This window comes from Xyrauchen texanus, chromosome 11 (genome assembly GCF_025860055.1).
Source record: "Xyrauchen texanus isolate HMW12.3.18 chromosome 11, RBS_HiC_50CHRs, whole genome shotgun sequence".
In the NCBI taxonomy this organism is placed as follows: Eukaryota; Metazoa; Chordata; class Actinopteri; order Cypriniformes; family Catostomidae; genus Xyrauchen; species Xyrauchen texanus.
Genome location: NC_068286.1, coordinates 28,580,962 through 28,594,256, shown reverse-complemented (window position 1 = coordinate 28,594,256; position 13,295 = coordinate 28,580,962). Strand labels below are relative to the sequence as shown.

Genomic DNA, 13,295 nt, shown 5'->3' with positions numbered 1-13,295 from the left:
ATCTGAATTGTTTTTATGCCAGATGAATACTGCTATGATTTTAGAATTAAACAAATATTATCTAATTTTACTCTAATTTAAATCAAATAATTGTATTATTAATATCAAAATATATATATAAATATGTTATATTTAAAAAAATCAAATCTTTGTTAGGCTGCGTTGAAAAATACAAGAGAAAAGAATACCACGGAATCTTAAAAGAAAATTCCCGTTTCAGGATTGTTTCGAAATCCCAGTATGAATGCTTTAGGGTTATTTGACCAAACGAGGGGCAATATTAAATCTACGGCTAGGTGGCGCTATTTCTCATCAGTACTTCATAAGACTGTAATGCGTGCGCTGGAGTCTGGAGGCGGTGTTTCATTGAGGTCTATGAGCCTGCGGCTTCATACTCTGGGATCAATCGCTCAGTTATGGCGACCGGGAAGGCGGCTAGTTGCAGTGCTTCCCGCGAATAGACAGCGAAATATCGATTAACCGCGAGTTCAGCGCATGCATAGTGACTCATTCTTACAGAAAACGAGTTTTTAAACATACTTACGGACATATACACGTGGAATATTTATTCAGGATAAAAGGTAAGGACTTTATGGTTTATATGTTCAAACCGAAATAGACCGGTTGGTTTTACTAACTTACAGCGCGAATAAGAGTTACTATTAATTCTACGATCGCTCGATACGCTTTTACATAGTCGCAATCTCCATGTTTACACGTATACCGTATACCGCTTCCGTTGCCACGCGTCATATTGTATGTTAATGTACAGTATCTCCACTGCTCACCTTTGAAGACCACAGCTTTACTACAGTAATATTTCATCTGTTCTTTACTGTAGTTTTACTCAAGCTTAAAACAAAAAAACAATGACCGTGCTTTAGTGACATATTTTCATGGCAATACCATATTTATTTTCTGAACATAAACAATGATCTTAGTTGAAGTACTCTGGATTACATCTGATACCACTGTTTACTATATCACTGCTCCATAGTAAATATCTGCTAGGGTTACATTGCTTTTACATCAACATATATTTCACAAATGCAACCTCATAATTATTTGTGTATTTATGGAATTTCTTTTAGATCCCATTGCTATAGCCCATTGTATAGCCTAAAGTAACCCAATAAAGGAAGATAATTTATGTTATTGCATGTGTTTTCTACACTGATTTGCAATAGGGGTTCAATCTTCAGCTGGCTGGCAGGAGCCGCCACTGGCTGGCAGCTGCCAGTCTGAGCCTGGCATGTCACGTGACCGCTCTGGCAGGTCACGTGACCTGTCAGTGGCTGGCTGGCAGCTGCCAGTCTGAGCCTGGCATGTCACGTGACCTGTCAGTGGCTGGCTGGCAGCTGCCAGTCTGAGCCTGGCATGTCACGTGACCTGTCAGTGGCTGGCTAGTTGTCTGGCAGTCTGCCTTTGGCAAGTTTCAGAAACCATTGATTTTTGACAGTTTTTGTGTTTTGTGTTCCTCCCTTTCTAGCTCATTTATTATGCATCTGTTGATATGATTATGTTCTTTAGTATGATTGATGTTTTGGGGACTGTTATCCCAATATAACCAGTCAAATGGCCGTGATCAGACTGGCAGCTTACAGACGCTTGCTGGACGCTCATCCAGTCAGTCGCGGCTGATCAGCTTAGTATAACGCGTTGCCTGACACTCTCACTGCAAGGAAATAAATTGTTTTCTTATTATGAATATAATGTCATGCATCTTTTCTTGTGTATAATTGATGTTTTGGGGACTGTAATACCAATATAACCAGTCAAATGGCCGTGATCAGACTGGCAGCTTACAGACGCTTGCTGGACGCTGTATCCATCTATTCACAGAGTAGGCCTAACAGTGCGTGAATCTTTCTCTATTGTTCCCTAATGGTTAAACACTTTCACTAATTATATAATTATATTCAATAACTATATTGTGAACTACATACATATATATATTTTAATAATGAATTTAACTAAATATTTAGATAAACTTGTTTGTAACGCCACGTGTGTGCCGGGATCTGACTGTTTGAATCGCCTACCCACCCGACCCCACTAAACGGTGGTATCTTATGACTGAAAGAAAGAATTGTGAGGTGTATGGCATGTTGCCACTTCAGTAAATGGGATTAAAATAATTTAGCCTATAATTGACGTATGCTACGTAAACAATTGTAAACTATATCAGAATTTGACAGTTTCGAATAAACTACCCAGGGCAATAAAAATGGGATCTTACTGAAGTGGGAGGTAGGCTAAGTTTCGTCTTAATTGTAGCCTTGTATGTTGCCACTTCAAAAATAATGTATCGCAGACTTCCAGAACTTTACCGGAAACCTTAATTATAAATGATAACAATTATGATGACTTAAGATTATGTATTCATATTAATGATGTCAGCTTGTTTCAGATTGTTATAAGTATATGGAATGTATTTTTGTATCCTTATTTACTTTTGTTCAGTAGGTCTCTGAATTTACACATGATAATCCACAATCATGGCAGGCAAGTAAAGTACTTTTACATTTACATATTTTTTCTCCTGACTGCAACCCCTTTTGCCCTATGACCTAACCTCTGCGTTTCAGGGGTCGGGTTAGGTGCTTTAAAACATCTGCACAATGTAATGTTTACATATTAACCTTAAGACAAAACATTACATTATAATGTAACTAAATTATGGTGGCAGTTAAAAATGTATTATTTGTTGTGACCTTAACATTCTCATTCTCGTTTCGATCCAGCAAATTAGGTTTATATCCTTAGAATGAGAGGCAGGCAACAGTAACAGTAAGCAACCAGTCATGATCAGGGCCATTTGATTGGTTTAATTGGGATAAAATTCTCTAAAACATCAATCATACAAATAAATAAATGCATATTATGTTCATAATAAGAAAACAATTTATTTCCTTGCAGCGAGAGTGTCAGGCAACGCGTTATACTCGCTGATCAGCCGCGACTGACTGGATGACGCCAGCAGCGTCTGTAAACTGCCAGTCTGATCACGGCCATTTGACTGGTTATATTGGGATAACAGTCCCCAAAACATCAATCATACTAAAGAATAGATGCATGACATTATATTCATAATAAGAAAACAATTTATTTCCTTGCAGTGAGAGTGTCAGGCAACGCGTTATACTCGCTGATCAGCCGCGACTGACTGGATGAGCGTCCAGCAAGCGTCTGTAAGCTGCCAGTCTGATCACGGCCATTTGACTGGTTATATTGGGATAACAGTCCCCAAAACATCAATCATACTAAAGAACATAATCATATCAACAGATGCATAATAAATGAGCTAGAAAGGGAGGAACACAAAACACAAACACTGTCAAAAATCAATGGTTTCTGAAACTTGCCAAAGGCAGACTGCCAGACAACTAGCCAGCCACTGACAGGTCACGTGACATGCCAGGCTCAGACTGGCAGCTACCAGCCATCCACTGACAGGTCACGTGACCTGCCAGTGGCGGCTCCTGCCAGCCAGCTGAAGATTGAACCCCCACTCCTGATTTGCGAATGATTGTAATGATATTGTAATTAAAGTGGATGCGGGATGCAAGCAGGGCTGTAGCTAGTGGGGTGAAAGGTGGTGAGGATTCTTGGGATCCAAAGATCCAGGGGAACCCATGACAAATTCAGAACAGTATTATTTTAAGAGGGGTCATGACATGAGAAACCAAATTTGCCTTGATCTTTTGGTATATAAGAGGTCTTTGTATCATTAAAACGTCCTGCAAGTTTAATATTTTAAGACGTCCTCCCCATTCTAAACGAATCATTTATTTAATCAAGCTCAAAATACAGCTCGTTCTGGATTCGTGGTTAGAAGTGACGTACCAGCGTTTGCATATGACCGCCTCCAGCACAAGATAACTACGCTTTAAGCGCAAGACAACTACGCTCATTTCGTATCGCCGTGCGCCTAATAAGTGTTCAGTCGATGGACAGCGAGCTCTGACAGAGACTACTTGTGCACAGGAAAATTACGATGCCACACAGATCTGCTGTTCCTGGCTGTGGTCAAACAAAACCTCTGAATAAGCTGCCGAAAGATCCAGACGTCAGGGAAAAATGGATGCAGTTTATTTTTGCGGACGTCCCAGTCACGGCAGTGTTAACTTAAGCGTTTGTTCTGTACATTTTAAGGATGACTGTTTTGAGAACAAATCTCAATATGATGCTGGCTTTGCCAGAAAACTGTTGCTCAAAGATAAGTCCGTGCCGACTATTCTGGGAACAACGACGACGCAAACTGTAAGTAATCTATTTTAAACTTTAAACTACTTTTTAAAGCGCAATTTCATTCATTATGAATAATCACAGTGTTTTAACTTAGTTTACTTGCATATTGTTCTGGCTGGGAGCGTCAATAATTGATACATAGGCACTGACGTTAGCCAATCATAACAGTGGGCGTTAACACTGAAGTCTTAAATGGAAAACGCCCCCAAAACAGACTGTTTGAATCAGAGGATGAGAAACAGGGTGGGAAAAGGTCATAAATCACTAGATTTTAAAAGTTTTTCTTAAAAAAAAATATATTAATACTATAATTGCACCTAAGGGAACATAATAATACAATAAAAAAACCCATGTCATGACCCCTTTAATAGGTAAGGGGCCAGGACTTATTTGCTATGGCCCTGGGTGTAAGGGTGCTGCTGTTCATTTGCACCTTATGGACTCTCCCTGTCGCATGAATTCTTGATTCTAGTAACACACAGACAGTCACTGCAGCTTAACCTAGTAACATCTGAACCATAGGGATTACTCGACTAACCTACATCTGCTGTGCCACTGTAACAACATGGCTAAGAGTGGAATACTGCCAATCCTTTACCAGATTTAAAATGGTAATCATAGTTTGCCAATACACCACAAAAACTATGGCTTTGCTATATTTTTTTTTCCATCTTCAGATTTAAAAGCAGCATATTTTGTGCCATAACTATACCGTTAACAATCATGCCTTTTAAAGACATTTACCATTGTAATCATAGTTTTGCAGGCAAAATACCATAGTTACAATTTATTGATACTGCTGTTAAATCATAATATTGGATCTCTCTTTCAAACTTATTTTAGTACAGCTGTGGATAATACCAGATAATAACAATAAGTGTAGTAAATGTATTAATTTGGTGTCACTTTCAACAATATTTATCGTGTTAAATTTAAAAGCATAAAGACTAAAAAACTCATAGACGTTTGTAATAACGTAAATCAGGCAATTTAACTAGAATTCTAATTTAAATGTTTAAATGATTTTTGCCCATGCAAAATGTAATTAACATCGTGATGAAGGGATGTTCTTGATGGATGTGAGAGCATATCTAGGTGTTTGCTAGGATGTTTTGTGTGGTATCTAGGGCATTTCTAGGTGGTTGCTATGATGTTCTGGATTGTTATGAGAGCGTTGCTAGGATGTTCTGGATGGTTGCTAGGGCATTTCTAGGTAGTTGTGGGTGGTTGCCAGTGGGGCTGGGCGATATGTCTTGAACAGTTATATCTTGATATTTTTCAGCCTATTGACGATATATCTCGATTATTATGTATTTGCTCTAAAATAGCTCGTGTTTTTTTTTTTTTTAATCAGTTACCATCACCTCATCTAAACAGCTATTGTAGCCAAGTAGATGAAATATTTTAAAGACCACAACTCTGCAGCCTACGTCTGTGATTAAAACATAAAATAATATAAAAATGTGTTCACATCAAACCATGATTTATATTTCAGTGATTATTATCATCATTAAAATTATTATTTTTACATGTTTTTATGTCTTCATTTGTATAAGTAATTTTCCTCCTGCATGTTTAGACGGATACTCTTCTGACAGTAAGTGGAAAGGTTGTTGCATATATGTAAAAAGTTTTTAGCACTTTTTAAATGCTTTTTTGTTTCGTTTGGAGTACAGTTTGAATAGCTACACTATGTAACTTTTGGCCCTCTAACGATAATAAATAAAACTGCATGCGTCTTGCGGAAGGACATTGTTTTTGGTTGTGCTTCGGCTCTGCACCTCTAAGTGTATGAATGTGGTTCAAAGCACCGGTGTACACATAGATGTACGAATGGACAAAGCAAGAAACTTAAAGACAGATATCCGAAAACATGTCATCTGAGCAGGTACGTGCCATATCTTATGCCTTTGTTTTGAGTTATTTGAAACACTGATATTTTAAAATATATGACATTACAGAGTCACATGATGCCATGCGAGGAGCAGATGTGTGAACGGAAAGCTCTGCGCACTTTGCTAGTTTTATTATTATTTGTGTCATAAACCAGTGAGATTCAATGCACCCTGATTCTTAACTGTTCTATGAAGACAATATGCCAAAGAAATTCAAAATTCTTGGGCTCTGGAGATATTAAAAGACACTTGCGTGCTTAAGCTGATTCTCCTGAGAAACAGGGTGAAAGCCCCGGACTCAAATCGGATAATGAACTGAAAGAAATCCGGCATGAATTGATGAATGTGTTGGCAATGCTGATGAAGGTTGTTGCAGACTTGGAGGATCTTGCTGTAATACATTGTTCGATCACTTCCATGAGGCAATTCTCGGAGTTGGTTACACAAATGTTGGATGTTGTGAAATGGATCGATTATCTGGACTCATCGGAGAGGGAATTAGCTGTTAATCCACTAGCGACCAAGATAGATTTGGATTACATTTGGGAAAAACTGGAGAATTTGGAGAATCCTGATCGACGAATCGACATCCGAATTGTTGGAATTCCTGAGCATGAGGAAGGCAGAGATATGGTGAATTTTTTTATAAGGCTGGAGTCTTATAGTTTTATAGATTATCTTCTGTTGTGTAATTCTGTTTACAAATTTTTGTGTAGACACATTGGGTTTTAGCAATCCGACGGCAAAGTTGTCACGGGGGCTCTCGTAGGCATGGGGTTAATGTGCGTGTTTTTCTTTTTACCATTTTTTTTTTTAGATCTGGAGAAAGTTTGGGGGTTGGGTGTTCTTTATAAAAAAAAAAATTGACACAATTTATTTTTCCTTGTCAAAATGTAATTTTAATATCAATGGATTGTCTCTCTCCTCGTGGAATGTGAATGGGCTGGGGCACCCCCAAAAAAGAAGGAAGGTTATTACTTTGCATAAACATAAGAAATATGAAATTGTGTTTCTTCAAGAAACGCATCTTTCCCTGCAGAAAGCTAAAAATCTGGGAAGATATGGGGTGGACATGTTTTCTTTAGTGCTGGCTTAAGTAAGAGCGGGAGAGTCATTACTTTGATAAGTAAACATCTACAATTCAAATGTCTCAAACAGATTAAAGATAAATTAGGAAGGGTCATAATTGTTTTAGCAGAAATTTCGGGGCAAATGTTGATTTTGGCTAATATTTACGCACCAAACACTGATGATCAGGGCTGAGAGGAGACTTTAATATTTTGATGGACTCAGTCCTTGATCATAGTGAAGCAAAAGTGTGCAAGCCCCCTAGTGTAACCTTGATGCTTCACAGGATGTGTAAAAATCTTGGTCTTTCAGATATTTGGAGACTTTTGAACCCATCTGGTAGGGACTATAAATTGTTTTTGTCAGTCCATAAGATTTATTCTGAAATTGTTTATTTTTTTTTAATCTAAGTCCCTCATTTCATCTGTTGTTGATTGCTCACATACAGAGAAAAATATATCATATAGTTGGTGCTTTAATGTATCAACAAATGTTAAAGGCTGAAATCAATGTTTCTATGGAGACCAACTGGTCCTCAGTATCCTCTGTGGGCATGGCTTGGGAGGCACTTAAATTGGTTCTTAGGGGCCGGATCATACAGTATGCCTCATTCATCCAAAAATCCAAATCACAAAAACTTGTGGAGTTGACCCTCTAGATTGTATAGGCTCGGTCTTAAAGACACACACACCTGCTGGTGATGCCAATCAGAGGATGGCAACACGGCTAGAGGTCGACCGATTAGTTGGCCGATTTTTTTTACATAATCGGCATCGGCCAATATCCAAGTATATCAAGCCGATTATTAGGCAGGCGCATCTGTGGGCAGCCTAGTGTTGTTGTGGAACACGTGTTTGACGCACGCTGCCCCTAGAGTCATTTTCCAGCAGAGTGAGCAGACCTCATCCAGTGCCTAAGGAAGGAGCTAAGTTCCTTGGAGAAAACAGTAAGGATTACATTTGTATAACTTCTTTATATTTAATTAAATTGATATGTTACTGCCAACTTCAAGAAAAAACGCGACGTTCGGCTACTTTGGATATTGATAGCGTAGTTGAAGTTGCATTATCACAGCAGAAGGGTTGCTATCATGTCACAATAAGTAAGCAAGAATTTTGCAATTACAGACAGAGAATCTGAGACTTTTATTTGTTCTGTTTGTGTGTCTTATATTTGAGAGGGTTTTCACTCAATGCAGAGAAATAAGTAATAAAAAAGATACCACCGCACTATAGGCTATTGAAGGACTGGCTTTGGTAAGCTCGGACATTATCTGTTCTGCTGTCGGTACTGGAGAAATTATGAAAATACATTTATTATTGCTATAAAGAGAAAGTTATTTTATCTCGCCAGCCATTTCTATGTATAATAATATGAAACCATTCGTCTGTGATGCAATTTAGCTATTCGCAGTCAGAGAGAGAGAGAGAGAGAGAGAGAGAGAGATATCTCACGCGGTGCTACAGCGAGCACAACACGAGCCCTGCTAAATGAGTGACAGAATGAAACATTCAAACGTAGCCTGGTTTAGATCTGTGATTATTAGTCTGATTTTATTTTAGATTTCGCCTTCCAAAGATTATAAAAAGAATATTTATATATAAGCCGCATTCTGTCTAGCACAACTTCCTTCCCTTCACAGCGGTGCACTGACATTTCTCCCTAAAACTCAAACTTAACGTCAGAATCAACACGATCGGTGATTGTTGTAAAATGCAGTCTAGCTACTGTTGCTAAATTGCGGGACGTGTTTAATAATAAAAAGAGTGCAAGAGATACCGTTCCCAATGCGGCGCGCGCTCCGATACAGACTGCAACGAGACAAGCAAAGTATAGGCTACTTTGGGTTTCATGTGCGTCTAAACGATCAAATTTACACAAAAATGTCAAAACGACCGGCTTGGAGAGTCACTTAAACAGTTATGTCTTAAATGGATGTAGTTATGGAAATAGTTGGGAGAAAATATGGCGCATCAGGAGCCTATTATATCTGAACTCGGTCTTAAAGGGGAAGCTGTCTAATAAACATGCTGACGATTGAGCCATTACTGCAAACAACAAAAGAGAAAATCACTTACAGCTCTTGAATGTATAACTTCTGCATTAATAAGCATTAATCTATCTATGATAAACTATGCAGTGTTATTTTACAATTGATTACTTTATTGGATTTATTTTTAGACCACACCTGAACAGTAATGTTAGTAGACCTTCCTGAAATTAAATCACTGTGCCTACATAACGTTTATCTTTGTGTAATATATATATATATATAAAACAAAAAGAACCGTTAAGAATACCGTTAACGTACCGGATCGATAAGCAGTATCGGTAAGAGTAGTAATACCATTAAAACCTTAACGATACCCATCCCTAGTTATGCCTGTGCTTCTTTTGGATGCTCTGAATATTGGATTACGTGTCTGGATTGCCCCTTAATTAAAGCTGCATTTGGATCTCAACTTTCGTGTCTCAGAGCAGTTCGTAGCACCTGCTTTGTTTATTTAATATATTTGTTATACATTATTTATACAATATGTTTTTACATTATACATTTTTAATTTAAGTCTACAAGTGCAGATTGGTCAAGTGTTCAATAAATTTATTTGTTGAGAAATTTTTTCTATCTTAAGTAGGCTAATTATTTGTGTTACATTTTATCTTTCAAATAAAAGGTTCAAATAAGAGGTTAAAAACAAGCACATATTGGCCAAATATTGGCCAAAATAAATCGGCAGCATTAATCGGCCATCGGCCGACCCGGATTTCAAAAGATCGGCATCGGGCTGAAAAAAACAATATCGGTCGACCTCTAAACACGGCCCATGTTTTTTGGTGGTGTGTTGAGATCCAGGAGTTTTGGATGAAGGTACAGAGTATTGTGTGTGACATGTTGGGCACTCGGATTTCGTTTTTGCCCCAGACTCTGTGTTTTGGGTGATGGGGAGGTCAATGATGTGGGGAATAAACACATAAAGATCTGGGTCCTGACCAGTGTGATGGTTGCCAGACAGATTGTTTTGAGGGGATGGATGTTGGCTGTTGTGTGCCATTTTAAGAGTGAAGCACAGAGATGTGGAGGGTGGAGGCTTATGAGGAAATTATATTTAGTAGACTGGGTAAATTAGATTAGATTGGGAAGTGGGCAAGTGGTTGGCGTTCTTGGAGGGCTCTCGGGGAGAGGTAGTGGAGAGAGCGGTTTAGATGTAGATGTTTTTTGTGTGAATATGCTCATGTGACCACTGGAATGTTTGTTGGGGGTTGGAGATGGGGAGGGGTAGTGGTGGGGATTAAATGTTTAATGTTAATTCCATGCATATACCCTGCTGTTCAAAAGTTTGGGGTCACTTGACTGAAATGTTTCATGTAATATTAAAAACCTTTTGATGTGATGGCATGCTTAAATGTTTGAAATTATATTTGTAAACAAAAATACATTTGTGCCATCATATTAATTTAATGACAAAACTAAAATTTTATAAAAAATATATTTTTTTTTAATTGGATGACTTGGACCGAATAATAAAGAAAAGCAGCCAATAACTGCCCAGCATAGATGGGAACTCCTTTAATACAGTTTTAAAAGCATTCCAGTGTGATAGCTCAAGAAGTTGGTTGAGAAAATGCCAAGTGTACATGTCTGCAAATTCTAAGCAAAGGGTGGCTATTTTGAAGATGATAAAATTATTTATTTTTAGTCACAACATAATTCCCATAATTCAATTTCTGATATTCCAAAGTTTTGATGACTTCACTATTATTCTAAAATGTGAAGAAAAATAATAATAAAGAATAAGTAAGTGACCCTGAATATCAGCTTATGTTTTGTGTCTTCTGTGGGAATCAATAAAAATGTAAATCACAAAAGAAATTACATTACAGAAGTTAAACGACGTTCATTAACATTAGACGACTGATAGTCTGATAAGGTCATATTATGGAATATGCAGGATATTCTGGCCAAATAGACCACGGTAGTAACTCATTTATAGATTGTCATTGTTACCAACCAGTGGTCAAATAATTTCAAGACTCACATGTCCTTGGCAAGCCTAGGACTAAAGGATTTATTTCTATAAATGATTGCCGTTATAAAAAAAATACATGTGCTAGCAAGTGAAAAGTTCAGCACCGATTACAGTATAATTATTGTATTTTACAACACAAGTCTGTGTAGTAAATTACAATAATTATACTGTAAGCTGTACAGAAGTTTTCACCTGCTAGCATGTGTATTTTCTTTACAGAAAAACATTTTTTTTTTTTTTTTTTTGTGTATGTGTCTGATTACTCAATTATACATGAACCATATCAATAAAATATCTTACCTGTTGAGTACAAAAAAAGCCTGCGAAATCCGTCCTGACAGCTTTTAAATATGAATAATATATCATTATTATAGGTTTATCATAGTGTAATTGGGTAAAGTAAATACATGGTTTGGAAGATGGATTTTTGTTGCACTCTCATACATAGTGTAGCTTTGGTTTTTTAAATATAATTTTCAATGCAAAATCACTATAGCAAGAATATTCACTGATCCCTCATCCCATGGGTTGCAGATGTAATTGGATATTGCTATTTATATATACACTCACCTAAAGGATTATTAGGAACACCATACTAATACTGTGTTTGACCCCCTTTCGCCTTCAGAAGTGCCTTAATTCTACGTGGCATTGATTCAACAAGGTGCTGAAAGCATTCTTTAGAAATGTTGGCCCATATTGATAGGATAGCATCTTGCAGTTGATGTAGATTTGTGGGATGCACATCCAGGGCACGAAGCTCCCGTTCCACCACATCCCAAAGATGCTCTATTGGGTTGAGATCTGGTGACTGTGGGGGCCATTTTAGTACAGTGAACTCATTGTCATGTTCAGGAAACCAATTTGAAATGATTCGAGCTTTGTGACATGGTGCATTATCCTGCTGGAAGTAGCCATCAGAGGATGGGGACATGGTGGCCATAAAGGGATGGACATGGTCAGAAACAATGCTCAGGTAGGCCGTGGCATTTAAACGATGCCCAATTGGCACTAAGGGGCCTAAAGTGTGCCAAGAAAACATCCCCCACACCATTACACCACCACCAACAGCCTGCACAGTGGTAACAAGGCATGATGGATCCATGTTCTCATTCTGTTTACGCCAAATTCTGACTCTACCATCTGAATGTCTCAACAGAAATCGAGACTCATCAGACCAGGCAACATTTTTCCAGTCTTCAACTGTCCAATTTTTATGAACTCTTGCAAATTGTAGCCTCTTTTTCCTATTTGTAGTGGAGATGAGTGGTACCCGGTGGGGTCTTCTGCTGTTGTAGCCCATCCGCCTCAAGGTTGTGCGTGTTGTGGCTTCACAAATGCTTTGCTGCATACCTCGGTTGTAACGAGTGGTTATTTCAGGCAAAGTTGCTCTTCTATCAGCTTGAATCATTCGGCCCATTCTCCTCTGACCTCTAGCATCAACAAGGCATTTTCGCCCACAGGACTGCCGCATACTGGATGTTTTTCCCTTTTCACACCATTCTTTGTAAACCCTAGACATGGTTGTGCGTGAAAATCCCAGTAACTGAGCAGATTGTGAAATACTCAGACCGGCCCGTCTGGCACCAACAACCATGCCACGCTCAAAATTGCTTAAATCACCTTTCTTTCCCATTCTGACATTCAGTTTGGAGTTCAGGAGATTGTCTTGACCAGGACCACACCCCTAAATCCATTGAAGCAACTGCCATGTGATTGGTTGATTAGATAATTGCATTAATGAGAAATTGAACAGGTGTTCCTAATAATCCTTTAGGTGAGTGTATATATATAATATATATATACACATATACACACACATATATATATATATATATATATATATATATATATATATATATATATATATATATATAGATAGTTGACGTAGCTTTTTCACCGTCACAGAAGAAAAAAATAAATGATTTCACATTTTCATCATTTAGAATACTGTAAATGGTTAAACATTTTCTTGTTTTACATGAATTTGTTGTTTTAATATCAGAGTTATTTTTAATTTTTTATAACTTTGAGCCAAATCTCAAAATCGTCC

At 37.8% G+C, this 13,295-nt stretch overlaps 1 protein-coding gene across 3 annotated transcripts in view; it reads left to right on the top strand.

Moving 5' to 3' along the window:
* Positions 1–423: 423 nt before the first annotated feature.
* LOC127651412 (FERM, ARHGEF and pleckstrin domain-containing protein 1-like) overlaps positions 424–13,295 on the top strand; it is a 145,436-nt gene continuing 132,564 nt past the window's right edge. For all 3 annotated transcript variants that reach the window (XM_052137218.1, XM_052137219.1, XM_052137217.1), the window contains exon 1: positions 424–581. The gene's annotated coding sequence lies outside the window, so the exon portion shown is untranslated. The remainder of the gene's footprint in view (positions 582–13,295) is intronic.